The sequence below is a fragment of the Panthera onca genome, chromosome B4, assembly GCF_046562875.1.
Source record: "Panthera onca isolate mPanOnc1 chromosome B4, mPanOnc1 haplotype 2, whole genome shotgun sequence".
Classification (NCBI taxonomy): Eukaryota; Metazoa; Chordata; class Mammalia; order Carnivora; family Felidae; genus Panthera; species Panthera onca.
The window spans coordinates 51,264,414-51,272,939 of record NC_138345.1 but is presented as its reverse complement, the minus strand read 5'-3'; the positions used below and the strand labels follow the sequence as shown (position 1 = coordinate 51,272,939).

Here is an 8,526-nt window from a genome sequence, read left to right as displayed (position 1 = left end):
TTTAGTACTTGTCTCTCAGTCAGTAAGACATGTATTTAGCCAATGAATAAGCAGTTTTGTCTCAATCTTTAAAAAAAAAGATGTTTAAAATGTTTAGTAAATAAATGGTTATTTTTGAGAGAGACACAGAGTGTGAGCAGGAGAGGGTCAGAGAGAGAGGGAGACACAGAATCTGAAGCGGGGTCCAGGCTCTGAGCTGTCAGCACAGAGCTGGACGCAGGGCTTGAACTCACGAACGGTAAGATCAGACCTGAGCCGATCAGATACTTAAGCGACTGAGCCATCCAGGCACCCCTTGTTTCAATCTTAATATAAATATCTGCTTCAAAACAGATTTAAAAATTATTTTCCGTTTAGAAAAATGCCTATTACATGGAAGCCTTTTAGTAAATTTAATAACCACCTAAAATGTAAGTTACATAAAAGAATAGTCTTGTTCATGGATCAGTCTCCCAGGCCTGCAAAGCAGTACTGGACAAGGTTGGCCCAACAAATGCCTGATGAATCATTGAATGCAAATATCAATGAATGGATGCTTTCTATTGTAAACATTTTAAGACAAATTAGCTTCAGAATTTTCCTAGTTTTCTAACAGACCATGCAAATCAAGACTTGTTTTTGTTTCAAAGAACCAGATCAGTACAGAGATTTTAGTACTGAGAGATTTTAGTGTTTTTGTTTTGCTTTGTTTTATCAAAGCTTTGCAAAATGACTTAGTTCAGTTATATATTGATAACTCTACTTGATTTTAAATAATTACATTAGAAAGATATACATGTATGTTACTGAATTATTTCCGCTCATTATGAGGGATAAAATGTAGTGGAAAGAGCGCAGCCTTTGGAGTCAAGCAGAACAACTTCCACTCCTGTCTTTGGTGGCAGTGTGATTTGGGGAAACTAAACTCTGAGTTTTGATTTTTGTCTACTGATGTTGGAGGTAATGATAACCTTTTTTGTAGTATATAGGTAAACTAGAAATGTGACTTTGTATTAATTTGAATGTTTGATTATTCAAAACTAACAGATTGCCTCCTCCAGGTGAATCAGTCACCATTTATGAGTGATATATTTTGTCAGGTATCATGCTAGGCTTAACTGAGGGAAGTATACACACAGAGATGTTTTCTTAATACTTGTTGGAAAAAAATTTAGAAACAGCTAATTAATATTATTTACTCTGGGTTGAAATTCCAGTTAAATTCAAGCCCTGACATATATTTAAATAAGTTTCAACTAATACAATTTTGGGAACCTTGTTATATAAGCAATTAGTTAATTTTAGGATCATATTTTAGAAACAAAATGTTATTATTTTTAATAAAGTACAATTTATTTTCAGTCAAAGTACATTTCTTTACAAAAATTATGTCATCTTCACTCCAAATAAGCAAAATTCATAACGTAATAACGTCCCTATTTTTTTTTTTTTTTGTCAGCCATCATTCTTTGTAAATGCACCAAGTTGGGGTAAAAATTCCCTGGCCCTGTATAAACGCTTTGGTTGGTCTCCTGTTTTTTTGCTTGCTTATAGGTAAGTCTTTCAAGACATTTTAATTTTCTTTATTTCTTACTCTTTTTTTTTTAATTTAAATTTTAGTTGACATACAGTACAATATTGGTTTCAGGCATAGAATTCAGTGATTCATCACTTACAACACCCAGTGCTCTTCACAGGTGTCCTCCTTAGTACCTACCACCCATCGAGCCCATCTCCTACCCTCTCCCTCCCTCAACCCATAGCTTGTTCTATATCATTAAGAGTCTTTTGGGGTTTGTTTCCCTCCTCTTGTCTCCCTACCCCATATGTTCATCTCTTTTCTTTATTAAATTCCACATATGAATGAAATCATATGGTACTTGTCTTTCTCTGATTGGCTATTATTGCTTAGCATAATACATTCTAGCTCCACCCACATCATTGCAAATGGCAAGATTTCATTCTTTTTGATGGCTGAGTAATATTCCATTCTGCATATATACCACTTCTTCTTTATACATTCATCAATCGATGGACTTTTGGGTTCTCTCATAGTTTGGTTATTGTTGATAATGTTGCTATAAACATTGGGGTGTACGTACCCCTTTGAATCTGTATTTTTGTATCGTTTGGGTAAATACCATCATGCAACTGCTTGATCATAGAGTAGTTCTATTTTTAGTTTCTTGAGGAACCTCCATACTGTTGTCCAGAGTGGCTGCACCAGTTTGCATTCCCAAGACATTTTAATCTTCAAATACTGTCTTAATTTAGTATTTGGAATTTCAAGCTCTTTACAAAAATAAAAACATCAAACTTGACTTGAGATTTGCCCTTCTTGCCTCAGAGTTATCCCAGACTTTCCACAGCTGGCTTAAATTTTGCCTTCTTTTATATTCCAGGTAAGAGGGAGGGAGAAGACTTAAGGTAATTGCATAATCTCTATTTGTGGATCCTTTCCAGCTTACCACCCCTGGCAGCTGGTTAAAACTGACTGTGTCCGGGAGTCTTTGGCAGATTTTTGCCGTCTTTTCCTGCTGATGTTCCCTGATGGATAACCGTTTATGACTCCCAGAATGTCAGCAATTATACCTCCAGATTCTTTGTGGTCCCCAGTTATATGCAACTCTCATCTCGAGAAAACATTTGTGCAAGTCATGTCTGAAAACTCTGAGTGCACCCAACTCTTGATTTTAGCTCAGGTCATAATCCTGGGGTCGTGGGATCAAGCCCCATACTGGGCTCTGTGCTGAGCCTGGAGCTTGCTTAAGATTCTCGCTCTCTCTGCGTCTCTCTCTTTCTCTCTCATCTGCCCCTCTCCCCTGCTCACATGCTTTCTCTTTTTCTAAAATAAAGAGGTTAAAAATTAAGAAAAAAACCAAAAACAAAACTCTGACTGCAAACCTATCTCAAGGCAGATACTTAGATCTGCCCAAAAACAGTCTTATCAGCTTTTTCCTTGGTCTCTAGATTTTCCATATAGGAATCATATCCCAGTTCAAAGGTGACTTTGACTTTATCAGACATTTGCCAGGTCTCAGTCTCCCATGTCTGCAAATCTCAGGGAACTTATTTCTAACTAAGACATACCAGGGAAGCCTCCTATGGCTTAAAGGGAGAGAGGCCTCATGTCTCCACTTGACAAGGGAGAAGGCTCAGAAGGAAGCAAAAGCCCCCATTAAAGAAAATTTCCTTGTGATTCTTCCACTTAGTGATTTTATATTCTCGAAGTTGGTGAGGGGAATCAAGAAATCTAGAAACAGTTCTGATAATTATATTTTGGAAGATTATATTTTGAATTGACAATTTACATTAGAATTTCATATCTATTACAGCTTAGGCTTCAGTGTAAAATTATATACATATTTATATACTCAGTTGTATGTCTGATCTAAAATTTCACACTATGTTGTAGGAAAGTCATAGCCTGGTAAGCAAAGAACTGCTTCAAAATTGATATGTCCAAGATCTAGGGAAAATTAAATCCAGGGGAGGTAATTAATTTTTAGCATTATCATTTAGTCATAGTTATTTTTCAGTATCAGCATATATGCAATTGAAGTTTGATTTTAAGTTAAGTGATTTCACACACTATGTTACAGGTGTCTTACACATGAAAAATCACCTCTGTCCATTTGAAAGAAGAGATCTATTACAAAAGATCATCAAAGGCCAAGTAGAGAAAACATACTTGATGTTTATAAGAGACTATCAATGGCGTAAGTAGACATTTAATGATGTGTGAATCAGGTAGCTGGAATGAGAAAATTCTGTGTGAAATGTAATGATATAAATTAAATTACAGAATAAAAATAAAAGAGCTTAATCAGGAACATTTATAAGTACAATGACTCATTAAACTGCCAAGTGTCCGGGAGAGCCAAGGCTGCAAAGACATCATTTGCCCTTTTATAGAATTCTCTAGGGACAGATCTTATTGAAGAGATTTTAGAAGGAAAAAGAATCAATAGACTTAAAATTCTGAAGTGATTATTAGGCTGGATTAATATGGTTGTCTTTTTAAGAATTTAAGGCAATAGATAAGGCAACTTAATTAAATGATCACAAGCTTTCACAATAATAAATATTAACACATTCTGAAACCGTCTTTACTGTCATCATAGACCCATCTCTCTCTCTCTCTCTCTCTCTCTCTCTCTCTCTCTCTCTCTCTCTCTATTTTCTGTGACTCTTCCATACTTATCTGAATATAATTTAAGGCAGCTTGATGATAGGACTAAATTTTCACTAAATTTCTTCCATGTGTATTTTTATGATAATTACACCCAAATATTAAGTTAAAAGGAAGTTGGGTAGTAGGAAATTTGGGGCTGGAATAGACCATGTTAGGCAAAATCTACTTATTTCAACAAAACCAAACCAATTATCTTGTATTTCCTATTAATGTAAGAGGCCCTAAAATTTATACATAATATTCATGTGGCATTACTATGAAAACTGAAATGCAAAATCAAGGTAAAACAATCAGCGTATTTAGTGGTATAAGTGAGTTTTGATTAGTCAGAGGGCAGCTTTCTCTGAGCTCTTGCAAATGAAAGCTGAACACTAACATTTATAAGTGGGTCATCCAGATCATAATTAATATTTAATAGAAGGTGTGATATTTCCTAGCATAGGAAAATCTTGAGACCTGTTTAAGAAGAAAAATTCAAATTGTTCTCTCTTGAGACCTGTATAAGAAGAAAAATTCAAATTGTTCTTAAGGCCAAATCACCCTTTCAAAGGACAAAATTACAATCTCTTAATGAGAGTGAAGACTTAATACCGTTGTGATTGTTTAAAGGTAAATTTAAAAGCTGCAGTGCTGGGTAATTATAAGATGTGATGGGAGGGGAAGGGAAGGGAAGGGAAGTCAGTATGAATGGGACCTTGGTCCATGTTTCTGTGTTACAACCACAGTACATTTTTCCAGTGGGAAGATGAGATAGAAGCTCCTTGTGACATATGCAGCTGTAGTCAACCTGGGATAGTCTTCAGCTTATTTTGCTTTCTATAAATTTTAAAGTCTGTACCTGAGAAGTTTAAAATGTATGGTAATACTTTCTTGTGATCCTATGCACTCTATACAATCTTACCCTAGAAAACTAACCTCCTTATATAGCTGTCTCACACTCTGGAACCACTGCTTTTTTTCTCCTCTGTTTCAAAAAAGATATTACAATTTCTCTAGATGTAACTACAGCTATTTCAGGTCCCTCCCCAAATCCCATGCTCTTAATCACCACTGTTGTGCTATGCAAATTCAGTTATTGGTTATCTGAGCTGAATCATAGTCTCCCCACCTCTGATTTTGACTTCTACCACAAATGATACACATATATATTGTTCTCAGTACCATAATATCTGCATAGTAAATGTTTAATACCTGCAGCTCAGTTGAGGTAGTTCTGCTGGTCTTGGCTCAGATGGATAACTGTGTTTCAGGCTATATGCCTGCCTGGGCTTGGATTCTTGCTGTTAACCCCAGGCTCAGTTCTGCTCTTCACGTGTTCATTCTGCACCCAGATATCAAAGGTCACAAGTTTCTTCTCATCACAATATCAAAACTACAAGAAGGCAAGTCCAGTGTACAAGCCCATTTCAGGAATTTTCCTTTGGCCAAAGCAAATCATAAGTCTAAATCCAACATCCATGAAAGTGAATATTTGCTGGGTAATTTAAACGATCATAACTTTCTTGTTTTAATTACTACTGACATATAAAAAATTACCTCACAATAAGTGATTAAAAAACAATTTTTATTTTGCTCATGATTTTGTTTGCCAGGAATTTGGGCATGACCTATCTGTACTGTTTTTTTTTTTTATTTTTTGAATGTTTGTTTATGTTTGAGAGAGAGTGGGGAGGGGCAGAGAGAGAGGGAGACACAGAATCTGAAGCAGGTTCTAGGCTCTGAGCTGTCAGTACAGAGTCCGATGTGGGGCTTGAACCCATGAACCCTGACATCATGACCTGAGCCGAAGTCAGACACTTAAACAAGTGATCCACCTAGGCACCCCATTTCCATATTGTTCTTGTTTCAAGTATCTCAGGGGACATAGTGAGATGGTTGCTGAGGCTGCAGTCCTTGAAGATGGATAAAAGGGCTAGATAACCAAGAACTTACAGGGCTGGACACTGATGCTGGCTGTTGGCTAAAAGCTCACCTGGCTATTGCCTAGAGAGCTAACATGTGGCATCTCTAGCATGGAAGTCACATGGCAGTGGGATTTTACATGACAAAGTCCAAGCAAAGTCAGAAGAGATTGGGGATTGGAAAAGTAAAGAATAGAAAAAGCCTTACTCAATTGCCTTGTTGGTTCACAACCCTCTTGGGAGCTTCCTGGATAAAATGTGAAACAGTCTTTGCATGTGGAGGGGAGGGAGAGACAGAAGAAAAAGGCAGGCCACTTGAGATTTGTAGGTGGCAGGTTTAATAAGCAAAGGAGCATCCAGATGAGGCTTCTTTTAGGCAGCAGCAAGATGAATAGATCTCTGCACCCACCTGCCAAATCTTAAAAGTTTATATAGAGGCCTTACTTTGTTTCAGTCTCATATACTGACAACATGCTTTCAACCCCACATCACTATCTCAAGGCTTTGTCCTTGGGTCAGCTTCTGGGAGTGGGGAAGGCACACAGAAGCCACATTCCAAGGACAGGTTGGGATGAGGAGCCTCTGATTACTGAGTTCAGCTCATGAGTCCACCGGCAGTCACATCCCCTCAATAACCTTCCCTGCAATTAGATATTGGTACTTTCCAGTGTTGGGTTTTTTTTTTTTGAGACGTTTTCAGATTGTTAGGAATACTTTAGTGTCAGAAACATTCTTGCAGCTTTCTTTTAAAGGATGATGCAGGTCCTCCAGAAGGTACTTACAATAACCTACTTCTATCATTCGATGTCTACCAATGATAGATACTGTTCTTCATGCTGAGAATATGTCCCCTATTGGAAAGCCCTTCAAAAATAACCCCTTGACAACCTTCCACAAGATCCAAATATGAGCAAGGTCTACCATAAGCTAACCCCTCTGACAGGCTGCAGGCGGACCCCACAGCTGGCTTCCGTTTCACTCCTAATCACTTTGTGGGGTCCAGCAGAGTCTTTGTTCCGTAGATTTCAGGGATGTGTCAAATACAATTACTTAATGTCATTTCCAAATACCAAGATTTTGTTCCTTTTGCGTCAGGATTTTGCCTTCCAATTTCTAAATCCGCTGGCAACTGTGATTTCCAACCTGTCGTCTTCTCAGACCAGTAAGACCACTCCTTTCTGTTGGGCCCCTAATCCATGGTAAGGCAGCAAACTGGAAAGGCCTCATGGACAAAGTTAGGTAAATGCCTACCTTGAGTATTTCTTTTGAATCGAGGATCACAGTCTCTCAATTTTCTGGGTCTGTTTTTGCTTTCCAGTGCCATCAAATCGTTTATTCTTCCTCTGCTTTTCCAAGTGTTACTCAACTGAGGTTTGGTTAGTTTCAGGCAGTGGCTTGAACATTATACACAGAAGTGGAGCCCAGACCTTTGTATCCTGTGCTCTGAGCCTAGGCAGCACCTCGGTGCCCCAGTTGTTTGACAATTCCATTCAAGGGTTAAGCTGTCGTTAGCACTCATTTATCTCTGGGTTTTGTCCTAGTTTCCCTTTCAAAATTGTTGCTTTCGCTCAGTTAGCAGCATTTAAAGATAATTATTTTTAGTGTATTTTATCTGATATTGTAGTTGTATCAAGAGAGAAAATTATTTGGGTAATTCTATCCTGCCATATAACTGAAAATAGAAGTGTTAGATTTATTTTCCACATTCATGACAAAAATGTGAATCTAAAAAGTAAATATAAGCAAGCATACTACTCCCATTATAAAAATGATAAATACCTCACCAATCCTTCTAAATTCTAAGCTCCTCAAATGGGATTCCGTTCGTTCAGCCCTTAAATGAGTCAAGTCTTGCCAGTCTCACCAGTCTCATTTTGAACAACTCCCTTTCTTTCCTTCCTTTTCAACAACACAAATTTGATTGTGCCCAGACATACTGTACTGCGTCATAGTCCAATGCCTTGTCTTCACTGCCTCAATTTCAGAACTTTGTAACTTTTACTCTCCCCTGCAGGTAAATAAAGCCACTCATTTCAAGTACCAACTCCAGGAAGGCTTTCCTGAAACCTCTTTAACACAACATGCACACGCGTACACACACACACACACACACACACGCTTGCATTTATGTTTATCACCGTATTAACTGCAGTTATAGATCTTGTGCCATGGAGTTTCCGGTATTTTTTTTGTAATGTTTATTTATTTTTGAGAGAGACAAAGTGCAAGCCAGGGTGGTGCAGAGAGAGAGGGAGACACAGAATGTGAAGCAGGCTCCAGGCTTCAAGCTGTCAGCGCAGAGCCCGACACGGGGTTCCAACCCACAAACCGCGAAATCATGACCTGAGCTGAAGTCAGACGCTTAACCAACTGAGCCACCCAGGAGTCCCTCTGGTCTTTCTTTATGTGTAAATGTTATTTCACCAGCTACATATCATATATCTTAACATT

At 37.9% G+C, this 8,526-nt stretch overlaps 1 long non-coding RNA gene across 1 annotated transcript in view; it reads left to right on the top strand.

Annotated features, from left to right (window-relative positions):
- The first annotated feature begins 3,585 nt into the window (after positions 1–3,585).
- LOC144616821 (uncharacterized) overlaps positions 3,586–8,526 on the top strand; it is a 28,090-nt gene continuing 23,149 nt past the window's right edge. The window contains exon 1 of the long non-coding RNA XR_013556558.1: positions 3,586–3,698. This is a non-coding gene — a long non-coding RNA (uncharacterized LOC144616821). The remainder of the gene's footprint in view (positions 3,699–8,526) is intronic.